Source organism: Drosophila suzukii, unplaced genomic scaffold (genome assembly GCF_043229965.1).
Source record: "Drosophila suzukii unplaced genomic scaffold, CBGP_Dsuzu_IsoJpt1.0 scf_18, whole genome shotgun sequence".
In the NCBI taxonomy this organism is placed as follows: Eukaryota; Metazoa; Arthropoda; class Insecta; order Diptera; family Drosophilidae; genus Drosophila; species Drosophila suzukii.
In genome coordinates, this window is record NW_027255905.1 from 260,365 (window position 1) to 278,622 (window position 18,258).

General features: G+C 36.3%; 1 pseudogene; it reads left to right on the plus strand.

Moving 5' to 3' along the window:
- The first annotated feature begins 413 nt into the window (after positions 1-413).
- Positions 414-17,827, plus strand: LOC139354732 (ileal sodium/bile acid cotransporter-like; annotated as a pseudogene).
- The last annotated feature ends 431 nt before the right edge of the window (positions 17,828-18,258 follow it).

Sequence of the window (18,258 nt, forward strand, 5' to 3'; positions counted from 1 at the left end):
ACGCGCTACAATGGCGAGCCTCTCAGAGTGATCTCTCTGAAGGTGCTCTCTGGAGATGCTTTCGCCATCAACAACAACAATGGACTGAGGCTGCTGTAGTACATTCTCGCTCATTATTACCAGGAGTGGATTCACCTGCGTGCAGTTATATCTTGAATGCTAATATTGACTGCCCACCTAATATTTGGAGCGCCGATCACCAGCCTATTCGTATCCGTACCACTACTTTACTGAAGGTAAAGGCCTCTTACGGATTCGGACCATGATGCTGGACCAGTTATTGATAGCATGACCATGGATGACCGGATATGCGCTAACAATACAAATTTCAATATTTATTTTCAAAATATCGGTGGTATGCGTACGAAAGCTCAATCCCTTTTCCAGGCAACGTCTCATGGTGATCATGACTCATGGCTCATGGCTCATGGCTCAACGTAGATTTCTTCGATAATGAATTCTTTGATACAAATCTTTATCATGTGTTCCGTAAGGATCGAGATTCTGATAAAACACGAGGTGGCGGAGTTTTAATTGCTGTGCGGCGTGAGCTGCGTTGCATTGCTATTTGTCTCCAGAACGAGGATTCCCTGCTCGACCAACTCTGTGTATCTCTCGCTGGTCCTACGGAAACAATTTTCCTGACAGTATCATACATACCCCCAAGCAGTAGATTTGATTTATATAAAGCGCATGTGGACAACATTGCCCACCTATACCAGGAGCTGGAAGATGGCCAATATATATGTGTTTTGGGCGACTTCAACCTATCTTCGCTCGTGTGGGCTCATGATCTTGAGTCTTCAGCAATGGTTCCCAGTAATCTGCATCTTCCCCACGAAATCTTAGTCATCGATGAGCTTCTCAGTATGGGATTAGTCCAGATTAACCATGTTTTTAATAACTTAAATAAGCTTCTAGATCTAATTTTAGTACACCCTGATTTATGTCTTACTCTATGCTGCAGCGATAATCCTCTAGCCGCGTGTGATGCTCATCACAAGCCCCTATTAATCTTAATTACTTGTTATATTTTCTCACCAAATAATTCTCTTTTGCCTCTTACCTATATTAATTCTAGCAGCTTAGATTCTATCCGTAGTGATATTTCTAATATCAGATGGGCGGAAGTCCCCTCGCATGCGGATGTGAATACAACCTATGAAGTTTTTATATCTTTTCTCTCTACTATTATAGGCAGATACGCTAAAACTAGAGTTCAAAGTTCTTATAGACTACCATGGTACACACAAGGACTAAAAAAATACAAAAACCTCCGAAATAAATTCTATAAGCGCTACATAGAAAGCGGTGAAGCTGCTGACTTTGATCGGTACAAACAACATAAGAGTGAGTTTGAGTTCCTCAATAAATTCTTATACAGCCAATATATTGCTGATATAGAGGGTAAACTAATAACCAATCCTAAATCATTCTGGCACTTTGTCAATTCTAAACGTACAACCTCCTACTTTCCTTCCCATATGTCGTACGAAAGTCTTTCAGCTTCTTCTGATATTGGGGTCACTAATCTATTTGCTAAGTACTTTGCATCTAACTTTGAACCGAGCTTGCTGTGGGATGACGATGATTCACTCGGTGCCATTGCCACGATGCTAAATATTGGGTGCTTAGATGTTACTGATTTGGACTGTCATATGGCGGCTGAGAGTTTTAACGACTCAGGAAAATTAGACTGCGATGGCCTTTCTCCATTTATTTTGAAAAACTGTATAGGTGTTCTTTGTGAGCCCCTAAAAATTATCTTCAACAAGTCTCTTTCTACTGGGGTATTTGCGCATAGATGGAAACTTGCCACAGTTTCTCCTATATTCAAGTCTGGTTACAAAAATATTGTTTCAAATTTTAAGCCAATTGCAAAGCTAAGTAATGTCTCAAAAATGTTTAAACGAATTGTAGCTAAGCAGCTAACATTTAAAGCTAACGTTTAAATCTTATTTAGATGGGCGGATTTATAGAGTAGAGTGCAATGGTGTTTTCTCAAACCCGTATGTGGCTACTTCTGGCCTTCCTCAGGGAAGTGCATTGCGTCCGTTTCTATTCATCATCTTCATTAATGATTTAAGCTATTGCATAACCAATTCTGAATTCCTGTTGCTTGCGGACGATCTTAAAATTTTTAGGTCTGTGAATTCAATCTCCGATAGTGAACTTCTTCAAAATGACCTTGTAAAAGTGGGAAATTGGTGTTCTCGTAATAAGTTGCCTCTGAACGTGTCAAAATGTTTATACGTTAGGTACGATTAATTAATGTCCTTACCTCGTATTCCATTAGTTCCCATGTTCTTTCCTTAAGAAATGAATCACTGGACCTAGGAGTTATGTTTGATACCAAATGTACTTTCATTGATCACATAAATTACATAATTCCAAAGGCATACGCTATGTATGGTTCCGTACACAAAACTAAGCCTATTTTCTTCGTTCATTAGGTCCAGATTGGAATATGCTTCGTTTGTCTGGAGTCCGACTGGTACTACACACATCAATTGTAATGAGCGTGTTCAAAAAAAATTCCTATCTTTTGCCCTTCTTTCTCTAAACTTTAATGACCCGGTTCCCTCTTACTCTGCGAAATGTTGTCTTGTACACCTTTCTTCTTTACAAGATCGTAGAACAACTGGCGCACTAGTTTTTATTTGTGACCTGCTGTCCTCCAAAATAGACTGCCCTGCATTGCTGAGTAGCATAGGCTTTTCCGTACCTGGTAGGTCTTTAAGGTCGTTTGAACCTTTTTTTATTCCGGCATATAGAGCTAACTATGCCTTTAATGAGCCTCTGTGTATAGCCTTGTTCTACTGGAACAAACTTCCATCTCACATGCGGCTGGACCCATACTCCCCTAGCGAATTAATTAAGAAAACCCTTTACAATTACCTTTCGTCCCTTAGTATTTAGTTTAGTAATAGACAAGTAGCCAGTTAAGGTACCAACTGTTGGCGAAATAAATAAATAAATAAATATACGCTTGCAATTAAAAACAACTTATACGAAATACATTTAAAACCGCCTAAAAAACCTCCGCAACCGCTTTTAATAGCTACCACAATAAGTGTGTATCAAAAAGAGCTATAAATAGAAACCAGGCTAACGATCTGGATAAGATTTAAATTAATAGAGCACAAACAATTATTATTCGAATATGTTTCAAAATAAAAATGAAAATCCAATATTTTTAAATGTATGCAATGACATACCAAAATAAGAGAATTAAAATTTTGAAATAAAATAAAAATAAAATATATTAACAAACAACATGAAACCACAGATTGCATAAGAATTATTTAAGCTAATCAACCAAATTTTGAGAATAGGGTATTAGCCATACTTAGAAACAGAGCAGAGCCTCTATCAATTTCAGATTTTGAAGAAGAATATATGAATAGGTACGACCTAGCTTTTTCCCCGCTTGTTCATTGCAGCGGTACGCAAAAAGCAATAGTACTGTCTACAGTAAGAAACTGTAAAGTATTTTCGGAAGTAGACATACACCCAGTGCTAGGACATATAAATGTGCTAAAAATTATGCGCAACTAATACACAAAAACAAAATAAATCCTTAGTATGGAATGGGAGCAATTAACTCTCCACATACGAGAATTAAAGGACACATTTGACAAGTCTTACAAATGTATAAGCCAAAATAGGCCAATACATAAAGACACTATTAATAAACATGCTAAGATTCTTGTAGATTCTTTCAATACTGCAAGAACTTTAGTACATGAAAATAGGGCAGCGATAAATAAAACGAATTGGTTAAAATGATCTAAATTACTGATCAAATTACGTACAAATCTAATAACGGTCAAAGATAGGTATAATTTCAATATATCGATACCGACTATTTTAAATACACCTTTGACAATAGATCAAGACATAGACCTAACAGAAAAGGAAGATTCCGATTCGAGCGAAGGAATCGAAATAAAAGAAAAAGATCTACATGATCTAACAATTCCTGCAGTTATAACAATAACAGAAGATGAAGAAGAAGAAGATATAGAATCAGATGTAAGCGTGCCAGACACAAAAGAAAACATAATGGCAGGTCAAGCAGCCCAAAGGGCATATATAAAAGATATCTCGAATGCCATCCCGGAATTTAACGGGCAAAAGATACATCTTCAAAGATTCATAACAGCCTTGAAGTTGGTTAACTTGACTAAAAGCACATTCGAAGATTTGGCTGTAGAAGTCATTAAATCCAAAGTAATAGGATCTACACTATACAAAGTACAGAACGAAACATCAATAAATTCAATAATAAAGAAATTGCAAGACACTATAGTCGGCGAAACATCCGACGTAGTCAAAGCGAAAATGGCGAAAACAAGCCAGAAAGGCAAAACAGCCGAGAAATTTACTTCAGAAATAGACAACTTACGAAAGCTCCTTGAAGCTTCGTACATTGACGAAGGCCTACCAGCCGAACACGCTGACAAATTCAGCAAAAAAGAAGCCATTACCACAATGGTTAAAAGTTGTGAGCATGGCCGACTCAAAACAATCCTTGAGGCAGGCAACTTCTCATCAATGAATGAGGCTGTCACCAAATATATACAGTGTAGTACGGAAACGACGGGTAATGCCAACGCAATACTATTTGCCAGAAAAGGACCGGCCTATATATATAGAGGTAGAGGAAATGGTCGTGGTAACTACCAAAATAATGGGTATTACCAATATAACAGCTACAACAGAAATAGCGGTTACAACCAAAATAATGGTTTTAATCGAAACTATAACAACCAGACCAATAACTATAATAGAGGTCGTGGAAATTATAGACAAAACAACAATAACCAAAATACCAGCAATTACGGCAACACACAACACAACAATAATGTCCGCATTACCCAGCCAATTTCGGGAAACTCGCAGACCCCTTTAGAAACAATAAATTAAAAACACCAACGGTATATACCATAAACCTCAATCTTAATATCTTCGTACCATTTACTAATTCAGAAACAAGAAGGCAGCTTACGTTCCTTGTGGATACGGGAGCAAATATTTCACTTTTAAAAGAAAATGCAGATACCTTTAGCAACATACAAATAAAAAATACAATAAATATTCAAGGAATAGGCGAGGAAATCATAAAATCCAAAGGACTTGCACCAGTAGAACTCCAAACAGACAAATATATAATTCCATATAATTTTCATATAGTAAGTAAAGATTTTGCAATTCCATGTGATGGAATAATAGGAATAGATTTTATAAAAGAATTAAACTGTCAAATAGATCTTAACCCTACAGAGCATTGGTTTATAATAAGACCAAATAATATAGACATTCATATTTATATTCCAATAACATATACTTCTGGTAATAATACAATTCTACTACCAGCCAGATCTCAAGTAGTACGAAAAATCAAAATAATGTCCGATACTGATACTATATTAATACCAAATCAGGAGATTCAACCTGGTATTTACGTTGCCAATACTATCACATCAAAACAGAATACATTTGTCCGATTACTCAACACAACCAGTACTGATAAATTGATTAGTATAACAAATTTAAAATGTGAACCAATTTCCGATTATAATGTAATTTAAAACACTTCAAGTAATAGAGAGCAAAACATCATAGAAGAACTGAAGAAAAATTTTCCAATTCAATTTAAACAACAACAACAACAATGTATCAGAATACAACAGCCCACTTCTACTTGTCCCCAAGAAAACCCTTCCGGGTTCAAACGAAAAGAAATGGCGACTAGTAGTTGACTATCGTCAAATCAACAAAAAACTTCTGTCTGATAAATTTTCACTCCCAAGAATTGATGACATCTTGAACCAACTAGGTAGGGCAAAGTATTTCTCATGCCTTGATTTAATGTCAGGTTACCATCAAATTGAACTAGAAAAAAATTCAAGAAACATAACGTCGTTTACAACGAGCAATGGCTCATATCGTTTAATGCGATTACCTTTCGGTTTAAAAATAGCCTTAAATTCATTTCAGAGAATGATGACTATTGCATTTTCTGGACTTGGAGCTTCTCAAGCATTCCTCTATATGGATGATTTAATAGTCATTGGATGTTCCGAAAGACATATGCTCAAAAACCTAAAAGACATCTTTGAAATATGCAGAAAATACAACTTAAAATTACACCCACAAAAATGTTCATTTTTTATGCATGAAGTGACCTTCCTTGGTCATAAATGCACAGACAAAGGAATCTTACCAGACGACAAGAAATATATGGTCATAAGAAACTATCCAGTCCCACATGATGCAGATAGCGCTAGACGATTTATAGCATTTTGCAAATATTATAGACGTTTCATTAAAAACTTCGCCGACTATTCACGGCACATAACTATATTATGTTAAAAGAATGTTCCATTTAAATGGTCTTCCGAATGCCAAAAATCATTTCAATATTAAAAAGATAAGCTTATAGAACCAACTTTATTACAATATCCTGATTTCCTTAAAGAATTTTGAATAATAACGGATGCAAGTAAACAAGCATGTGGAGCGGTATTCACGCAAAACCATAACGGACTCCAACTCCCGATAGCATATGCATCACGTTCATTTACAAAAGCTGAAAGCAATAAAAGCACTACAGAACAGGAACTAGCAGCAATTCATTGGGCAATTACACACTTTCGACCATATACTTATGGCAAACTTTTTACAGTTAAAACCGATCACAGACCACTAACATACTTATTTTCAATGGTCAATCCTAGTTCAAAACTCACGCGCATGCGGCTCGAATTAGAGGAATATGACTTCACAGTCGAGTATCTAAAGGGAAAAGATAACTTTGTGGCAGACGCCCTTTCTAGAATAAAAACAAGGAAGAACGCTATAGTCGAGTACCTCGACTATCAGATACCCGTTACTCAGCTAAATGGAGATATGCAAGCAGCAAAGCGAGATTAAAATGCGCCACCTACCGGCGGTATACAGATTTAAGCGTTATGGGCGTTAGAGTGGGCGTGGCCAATTTTTTTTTGGATCAATCGATAGGTATCGACGAGACCAATACATTTCAGTTACAATTTTTTATCTAGCATGAAAATTGTGGGCGTCACAGGTTTTTGCGGTTTGTGGGCGTTAAAGTGGGCGTGGCAAACTTTTTTTTGAGTCAATCGATAGGTAATGACGAGACGAATACATTTCAGTTAAAATTTTTTATCTAGCATAAAAATTGTGGGCGTCACAGGTTTTCGCGGTTTGTGGGCGTTAAAGTGGGCGTGGCAAATTTTTTTTTAGGTCAATCGACAGGTATTGATGAGAACATTACATTTCAGTTAAAATTTGTATAGGAGCCACAGTTTTGGCGGTTTGTGGGCGTTAGAGTGGGCGTGGCAGTCTACTGAAACAAACTTGCGCTGCGTAAGAAGCTCAGGAATCTGCACGCCAAATCTCAATAGCCTAGCTCTCATAGTTTCCGAGATCTCAGCGTTCATCCGGACAGACGGACAGACGGACAGACGGACATGGCTAGATCGACTCGGCTAGTGATCCTGATCAAGAATATATATACTTTATGGGGAAACGCTTCCTTCTGCCTGTTACATACTTTCCGACGAATCTAGTATACCCTTTTACTCTACGAGTAACGGGTATAATTAAGGATCTTCAAAATATTACGGGAAATATATTACAAGTCACTACAAGACAAAAAGTAGACAAAATTCCTGCGCAGGAAAAGATAAAGTAGAATTGCCTAGGCAATCTCAAGTAAAAGCTTCTAAGCCCATCGTATATGAAGTCATTAACAATGACGAAGTACGTAAAGTAGTGACCTTGCATGTGAATAATAATCTATGTTTTTTCAAACATGGAAAAAAAATTACACCAAGATATGATGTTGGAGATTTGTATACTAATGGAAGTCTTGACTTAGGTCAGTTTTTCCAAAGGCTTGAACTGCAGGCTGGTAAACAAAAAATTACCCAACTCAAAGTGGCACCATGGGAAAATATCTTTGAAAATATTTCAATAGATAGATTTAAAAAAATGGGCAACAAAATATTAAAATCATTAAGAGTAGCGCTACTCAACCCGGTGACCCTAATAACAACTAATAATGAAAAAGAAGCAATATTGTCTACATTACATGACGACCCTATTCAAGGAGGACATTCAGGTGTAACAAAAACCTTGGCCAAGGTCAAAAGACACTACTATTGGAAAGGAATGAGTAAAGACATAACCCAGTACATACGTAAATGTCCAAAATGCCAAATGTCAAAAACGACAAGACATACTAAAACTCCTTTAACACTTACAGAAACACCAGAAATGGTATTCGATAAGGTAAATGTGGATACGATCGGTCCACTGCCGAAATCAGATCAAGGAAATGAATATGCAGTCACCTTAATATGTGATCTGTCAAAATACCTTGTTGCCATACCAGTACCTAATAAAAATGCAAAAACGGTAGCAAAGGCTATATTCAAAGAATTTGTTCTAAAGTACGGTCCAATGAAGACGTTCATTACGGACATGGGAACAGAATACAAAAATTCTTTAATCGAACACCTATGCAAAAACTTAAATATCAAACATATAACATCGACAGCACACCATCATCAGACTGTCGGAACTGTGGAACGAAGTCACAGAACCTTTAATGAATTTATACGTACATACATCTCAACTGATAAAACGGATTGGGATATATGGCTAAAATATTTTGTTTATTGTTTCAACACGACACCCTCTATGGCACATGATTATTGTCCATATGAGTTAGTGTTTGGTAAAACTACAAATTAGCCTCAACAAATGTTGTTAAAATTAATAGCATAGATAAAATAAAACCTCTATATAATGTAGATGACTACGCAAAAGAATCTAAGTTTAGACTAGAACAAGCATTTAAGAGAGCTAGGTTAATGTTAGAACCTCATAAAAAGAAACAGAAAATTAGATATGACAAAAATACCTTAGATTATGATTTAAAAATAGGAGATAAGGTTTTATTGAAAAATGAAACTGGGCATAAGCTAGACTTTAAATATACTGGACCTTATAAGGTTGAAAGTATAGAAGAAAACGATAACATAGTAATTTCAAATAACAAAAATAATAAACAAACAGTACATAAGGATAGGTTAAAAATTGTTATTTCATAATCACTTTAATTCTCTTATAAATATAACACGTATGACCATACATAAATTAAGAACCATAATTATAATGGAAATATAATACAAAATTAAAAAAAAAAAAAATACAAAAAAATAATACTTTTTGATTCGAAAAAAAAAAAAAATTAAAAAAATAACACAAAAAAAAAATATTTTTATATTATTATAAAGCAAGATGTTCATTTATATTTCATATACATATAGTAAGAAAATAACTTCATAGAATTACGTTATTTTTCAAAAGGAGGGAGATGTAGTATGCATGTATCGTTGTAGCGAGTACCTACTGTACCGACACCAACATTGTGTTACAGTGTACTTAAACAAATACAAAAGTGCCGGCCGCTAAACTTTTGCGGCCAGCCGAAATATGAATACGCCTCAGAGCCCAACTTATGGGAAGTGCTAGTGTCAGCATATTCCCATGGCCTGAGTGCAGACACATACAAGGCATGCATGTACAACTTCTCTCGCGCTCTCAGTGCTAACAGCACAAATACAATTGCGAGCATATACTTCGATATATATATGACGGCCGCTGCCAATGTTTGCAGGCAGCGCAGCCGCAAAATAGCTAGCTGTAAGTCATTCATACTTTGACGATTCCCAAATAAAGATCTGCCCATGGCAGTAGAAACAAATTACAAATCTTTCAATTAAAATATCATAATGGCAAACATAATTGGAAAGACAACACTACACTTGAACTAGTATATAGTAAAAATAAAACATTTCCTTTTTTCATATTCTTTCGTCTTATGTAGGTATAATAAATGTATCCTTAACTACGACAGCTAGCCTTACATCCCATAACTATAGTTATTAGCTACAATAAAATGTCTATAAAGAACAAAATATATGAATGTCAAAGAACGATTTAAAACTAACTATAATTGGGAAAGTAATTGAAATCGTAAATCGCAATACAGTAAAAACAAAAACAATGTGATTATCCCATTTTCTATCACCATAACATATGTCTATACCCACACCTAAATGACCAATTGTATCCTGTGTCCAAAATGTCTGTGACTTCCACTTAAAAATTTGTCACCGATAATTTAAATCCCATTAAGTCCCAGAGTCCAGTTGGTTATCTACAATAAACACAGGTGGTGGTGTAAAGGATTGCTAAAATGCCTTGACGCTAAATCCCTCGACGCAGGCGCAAAGGTCAAGGTACTGGAAAAAAATTCATGGAATATTACCCCTTCATTTCGATTTTAAGATCAAAATGCCTGATAAAACTAGTTGTTTAATATTCTCTAACTAATTGAGTAATGAGTTTTCATGTGCCTTTTTAATTTATTAAGAACAGTATTAGTCTTATCTAAATAAAATTTATCTTTTGGATCCATCTAGTTCCCCGCCGATGAAATATATGTTGCTCATATTTAATAATGATGGTTTGCCAACCCCGACCAACCTCCGCAACATAGATGGGTACTTGTGTTTAATATTTAAGATATTTCCATCCCTCTCTAACTAATATCCTTTTATCAATCATTTAAACAGGTTTAGAATTGTATTGCATGCTTCAACCCCTAGCCACACCCACCACTGTAACAGATTTGACTTTTCCAATGGCTGCCCCAAGCTACCTAAACTGTAAGTTTAATTTGGTTTTTCCTTTTCCTTTCTAAGCAATGTACGCAATTTTTAAACTGGTTCTGACCTCCCTCTTAATGACATCCTCTACTTTCTTTTCGTTATATCATTTTATGGGATTATTGAGCACCCCAAATGCCAGATATTAACTCATAACATGTAACTAGCAGAATATATTCAAAGATATCAGACACTAAAAAGTCAGGATTTACCTACAATTCAATTTACCATCTACAATCCCTGGTTTAGTACTTGCAGTTGAATTTTCTAATTTATTGATTTCACAGATTCCCGCTGGTGAATACCAATTTTTTAACAAGATGGCTGCCAACTCCATACCATTCAGTCACTGGTTTACAGCCTCATAGAACTGACTTTTAAGGTATCTGCAATGCCAACATATTTCCGTCTCTTAATATTAAGCTAGTCCAACTCATATTGGTCTGCCTCACCATTAAATTTAAGACATTTTAAGTCTGATATTGAATCCCTTATACGAAAAATTATCTCCCTAACTTCCAGTAGCAGTCGTGACAGCGGATTATTTTCGATTTCCGCATCGTGAAGATCAAATCGGTGGTTCGATTTTCCACGTTTTCAATATCTGTGGGTGTTGCTAGGGGTTGAAGCATGCAATACAATTCTAAACCTGTTTACATGATTGATAAAAGGATATTAGTTAGAGAGGGATGGAAATGGAATGAAATTTTGAAAAGAAAATTTGGCAAAGTGATGAATAATTTCAAGAATATTTCTACGAATAACTTATATTCATTCACCTATTTTAAAAGCAAATTATATCTTTGCAAAATATTTATCAACTTGATGATCACAGTGTACGTGCATTAATTTCCAATCGTTTAAAAGGAAAAGCTGTCAAATGGCAACAGAGCTGCTCAGAGTCGATGACAATGCCAGTAAATGAATTGCTTTATGAAATGGAAAACATTTTTGATAATCGTGGGTCCCAACTTGCAATGAATCGTAAGTTTCAAAAAAAGAAAATTTGGCAAAGTGATGAATTATTTCAAAAATATTTCTACGAAAAACTTATATTATCAAATAAAATAAATTAAGTCATGAAGAACTACTGGAGCACTTGATTGACGGAATACCGGATTATGCGCTAAGCAACCAGGCAAAAATGCAACGATTTTCAAATACAGCTGAGTTATTGGATGCTTTTAGGAAAATTCAATTGAAGCAGATTTTTGTCAAGAACAACAACAAAGTTACGCTCCAGGCAGATACCAATAAATCTGCAATTGTAATTAAGTGCTATAATTGCAATTCAAAGGGACACACGGCCAATGAATGTCGCAAAAGCAAGTGGGAACCTGAATCCTGTTTCGTCTGCGCTGAGATGGGGCGCACTTCAATCAACTGTCCGAAACGCAAGAATATCAACCCACTGGAGAGCACAAGCAATTCAAAGTCATTTGTAAGAAAAATAGAGTATTTATTTACTAAACAAACTAACAATCTTATCCTCTCATTAGAAACCCTAATCGACACGGGAAGTCCCATTTCTCTTATACGTGAAGAACATGTACCAACCGAATTCATCGAGAGTTATAGTTTTCTTAAAAGCTTCTATGGGATAAATAAAAGTAAACTGATTTTCATTGGAATAGTTAAATGTAAAAACATATTTGAAAACCAAGAATTTAATAAAAAAAAATGTTGTTGTACCTAATGAAACAATGGAATAGCCTGCAATTTTGGGAACAGATTTTTTTAGAAAAGGAAAGATTTGTGTTAATAAAAGAAAGTAAACTAAGATTAGAAAACAAAGTAAGTAAAGACGAAAGTAAACAAAATATGAAAGAATTATTTAGACTACTATACGACAAGGAAGAAAAATTAGCCAACAAAAAAAATGTAACAACGAGTTGTACTTGAACCAAAAAAAAGAACATATGTCCGAAATAGAAAGTGAATGTCGAAACCTAATGGCTATTGAATTAGATAACGAGAAAAATACATTAATTATTAACAATACTAATATACATTAAAAATATCATTTTAAGTTACAACAAATCTTTGAGCAATACTTTTTAAATACTGAAATCCCTAAGAAGCCGGAAACTAAATGCCTTAAAATTGATTCTTAATAATGAGAAGCCTTACCATTATAAGCCCGCCGATTATCGTACTCAGAAAAGGAAAAAGTCCAAGAAATATTAGATGAGTAAACAAAGAATGAAATAATAAGGCCAAGCCAGTCAGAGTTTGTTTCTACAATTGTATTGGTTAGAAAAAAGACAGGTAATATTAGACTATGTTTTGACTACAGAACATTAAATAAAAATACTCAAAAAGATAATTACCCTTTACCGTTGATCGAGGATCTGATAGATAGTCTTGCAAACAAAGAAATATTTACACTGCTAGATCTAAAAAGTGCTTTTCACGAAGATTCTGTAAAGTATACGTCGTTTGTAACGCCCATGGGTAAATTCGAATATATTAAAGTCCCATTCGGTCTGAGAAACGCGCCAGCCACATTTCAAAGATTCGTAAATAGGGTGTTTGATGATATGATTAGAGCTGGAAAGGTTGCCAATTACTTAGATGATATAATGATAGCATCAAAGTCAGTTAAGGAACATTTAATTACGTTGACGGAAGTATTTCAAAGATTAATAAGGAATAAATTGGAACTTAGGATTGACAAGTGTAGGTTTATGGAAGAACAGTGTGAATATCTTGGCTATATTGTATCTAAGAAAGGAATACGGCCAGATAACAAAAATATAGAAGCAATAAAAAACTTCCCGATTCCAAAAAATGCAAAAAAAGTTCACAGCTTTTTAAGACTCTGTTCCTATTTTAGAAAGTTTATAAAAGAATTTTTCATTAAAGCAAAACCACTTTATAATATCATTAAAAAGGACGCAAAGTTCGAGTTTGGTGAAGATAAAATTCAGTGTTTCGAAAACCTGAAGAACATGTTAATAAATGCTCCAATCCTTTCTTTATACGATCCAAAACATGAAACAGAACTACATTGCGACGCCAGTTCAATTGGGTTTGGAGCAATGTTAATGCAAGGAAAAGACGACAATAAAATGCATTCAATATTTTTTTTCTCAAAACAAACGTCAGATTACGAATCAAGATATCATAGCTTTGAGCTCGAAACGCTTGCTATAATATACGCTTTAAGAAGGTTCAAAATATACTTACAGGGAAAGAAATTCAATTCAATTCTTTAACATTAAATAAATGAGAAATAAACCCAAGAATTGCTAGATGGGCGCTTGAATTAGAAAACTTCGATTACGATATTGAACACCGTGATGGTACCCAAATGCAGCATGTCGATGCCTTGAGTAGAATTTCGAATATATTAGTATTAGAAGAAAACACGTTAGAACAAAACATTTTAATTTGCCAAAACAAAGACAGTGGTATCCATGAAATACGTCAAAGATTAGAGAAAGAAGAAAGTAATGCGTTTGAAATGAAAAAAAATGAAATGAAAATGTTTATCGAAAATTTATTGGTAATATTTTATTTTATGTACCAGCAAACATGGAAAGAAATATTTTAACGATATATCATGACAACATGGGACACAGAGGTTACGAAAAAGTATACAATGCTATAATAAGATCTTATCGGTTTCCTAAATTATCTGATAAATTTAAACAACACATACATAACTGTTTAAAATGTATAACATTTTCATCTAAATGTGGGAAACGCGAAGGTTTATTACGCAGTATACCAAAGGGTGACAAACCATTTGACATAGTACATATAGATCATTTCGGCCCCGCAAAAAATTAAAAACGGACAAAACAAACATGTTTTAATAGCGGTTGATGGACTTTCAAAATTTGTTAAACTATATGGAACTAAATCAACTGATTCTAAAAGTGCAACAAAAGGTTTTTCAAATTTCTTTACTTCTTAAAGTCGTCCTAAGGTTATAGTTTCAGATCGGGGAACCGCATTCACTTCAAAAGACTTTGAAGAATTTCTGAAAACATAATATAAAGCATATAAAAGTAGCCACCGGTTCACCTCAAGCAAATGGGCAAGTGGAACGCATAAATAGGTGTCTCGGACCAATGTTAGCCAAATTAACGAGTGCAGGAACAGAGAAAACTTTAGACAATGTACTACCAGAAATAGAGTTTGCTTTAAACAACACGTCACATAAAAGTACTGGAACAACAGCATGCTAGATACTATTTGGTGTACGCCAAAGAGGAGTAGTAATCGGCTTCTTAAAAGAAGAGTTGGACGAATGGAATCGAGAAAGAAATCTTATTGAGATAAGAAACAATGCAAGCAATAAAATAATAAATAGTCAAAAATACAATGAACAAATTAAAAATAAGGGTAGAATTATTAAAAAATTTAAAAGAGGTGACTACGTTGTTTTGAACAATTTTGTTTGAGTACCAGGGGCATGCAAGAAGATAATACCGAAATATAAAGGTCCGTACAAAGTGGATGAGGCTTTAGAAAATGATAGATATGCAGTATCAGATGTCGAAGGATTTCAATTATCACAAATACCTTATAAAGGAATATGGGAAGCGGCGAATATGAAGATATGGATAGAAAGTGAAACGAAAGTTTTAGAAAAGAAAGCGAAACGACAAATTTAGACGATGAAATTGAAAAGAAAGACTTAGACGATGAAATTGAAAAGGAAGATTTAGACGATGAAATTGAAAAGCAAGACTTAGACGATGATATTGAAAAGCACGGAAAGGAAGTTGAAATGCAAAATCAAATTAAAGAATAAGAATACAACGAAACAAGGTCAGAGGTTAAAAACAATATAAAATATTGCAGAAATGTTGAAAATAACAGGACACAAAAGACTTATCCAAGATACAATTTAAGAAAACAGAAAATTTAGATAGAGATATAATCAAGTCGATTAAATGTCAGGATGGCCGAACTGTAAGATAATTCTTTGTAAATATCTTAAACAACAACCAATATTTAAAATTAGATTATAGAATAAACATAATAACAAGATAGAATAAGTATTTAAGTAATTACAAAATCTCGAATGACTGCAATTTGGTTAACCAATACACATCACAAAATTTTTTGGAACGATGTAGAAAACAGTTTCTTAAAAACTCGAAAGTATCTAAGGACAATTACAAGCGGAAAACAAATTATTTGTAAAGGTGTGGAAGAGAAACGATTTCTACAGACGTTTTTTGGAAGTCGTCAGCTCATTAATATCGAGGAAATGGGCTGCCCGTCATTAAACAGGTTGTATGGAAACCGGTTTCCCTATTGTGAAACACACCTTAAGGGCGGGGTTTGTGCTCTTAACAATGCATACAATATTTTGACATTTTTTAAAAGTAGCTCCAAAACAACAAAATAATTGTTATACATCCTTTTAAAGTTGGGACTAGATGTGTAAAAATCTACAAGAAAACAAAATTGACAAAATAAAATTTCATGAGGAAATTTACCATTTTATTGAACAATTTAAAGGAGAGATAATTGGTCAGCATTTTCAATACCTTCTAGACACAAAAACTATGTTCTTGAATCGAAGTGAACATGATCTCAAAACTACGATTTATGGAGAACACTTTACATTTTGTAATCCAGAAATGACGTCGGAAACGCGCGCCGGCTTCTTCTATGCAAATCGCCGGAATCAAAGCAGATATGTATAACAAAAATGTTCGCAATACCAAAATAAATGAATGAATGATTGGCGTGAGACCCATGATCTTGTCTATGACGGTGCGCCTTCTGGGTTGTGCGTGTGTCCCTTTTATTGCGGTCAGGTAATTGACAGGTGCGCATGTTGGGGTAGCTCTTGCTTGAATCCCTTTTATGACATGTTTATGACCCATTTGTGGAAAGGAGAGAATCTTAGACAATTTACCACGCGGAGACACGCGATTGGACGGGCACGATCGTGGTCAATGCTCATTTCCTTGGCCAGACGAAGTTGCAAGTGCGACTGTATGACAACCGGGGCAACACCAGTGAACTGCCCACCAATTGGAGCAACGACAGCACGCTGGATGTGAAGATTCTGCGTCCAAGACGTGTAGTGGATCTCGTCTTCGTGCACACCGTCATTGTGCTGATGACGCTGCTGTACATCAACTTCGGAGCCGCCCTGGATCTGGAGGTGCTGAGGGGTCTGATCACCCGGCCGCTCGGTCCGTGCATCGGATTCGTGATGCAGGTGGTGGGCATGCCGCTGCTGAGCTACGCACTGGGCATCTTTATCTTCCCCAATGCACCGGCCATGCAGCTGGGGCTCTTCTTCACCGGAATCTCGCCCAGCGGCGGTGCATCGGAAATATGCACCTGTCGGTGCTAATGACCACCATCAGCAATGTAGCCGCCTTTGCCACCATGCCAATGTGGCTTTTCACACTCGGCCAGCTGGTCTTTGAGCGGGTGGGCACGGAGGTGCCCTACCAAAAGATCGCCACCTACTGCGGCGGCCTGATCTTTCCACTGCTGGTCGGGCTGCTCGTCCAGAGGCGACTGCCCCGGATCGCCAGGGTGCTGGTCCGCCTGCTCAAGCCCATATCCACCTGCCTCATCCTGTTCATCGTCGTCTTCGCCATCATCACCAACTATTACCTGTTCTATTTGTTTTCCTGGCAGATTGTCGTAGCTGGGTTGGCTCTGCCTGGGCTGGGCTACATCTTCGCCTGGCTGGCGGCCAAGTTGCTCCATCAGAATGCTGCCGACGCCTTCACCATAGCCATTGAGACCGGCATCTAGAACACGGGTATCGCCATCTTCCTTCTCACAACCACGCTGGAATCTCCGGAGTCGGATCTCACCACGGTCGTGCCGGTTGCGGTGGCCGTGATGACGCCCTTCCCGCTGCTCGGGATCTATCTCTACAAACGAATCTGTGCGCCCAAAATGAACGAAGCCTCCGCTTCCGAATCGGAGCGAATTGTTTAAGCTTTGAGATGCTAAACCTTACATATAGTATCTTGAAGGCTATTGCATTACTTTCAATGTTATAGTATTTTTGTACATATTGGTTGTTTGATAACTTATACATCACTTAGTATGTAAATTATTTAATTATCCGTGCCGGCTGGCGGCTCCTCCGCGGCAGGGGTAGAGATATATCCGTAGGGGGGTGGCAGTAGAGTACTGCCCGCTGATTGATTGTTGGCGGCCACCAAGATTGGCAGCCACAGCGGAGTCGGGTGGTAGCTTCGACTCCCTTGCTTCTTCCGAAGTATACGGTGGGAGATACTTATCTCCGATGTCACGGCCCTTAAGGCACGATAACCAAACTCGATAATCAAAATAATATAACGGCTAAGGCCGGAGTTTTATGAACGAGCTGGAGCTCTTTATTTCAAATCCAAATTAAAACTAAACTTAAGATTGAACAAAAACTCATGCATAGCCGGATGCCCGTGGCAGACCGCTGACCTTGCACATTTTGCAAAAGTCATACGATCGTTGTCAGCCAATGAAAGGGAGCCACGGCTCGGAATGGTAC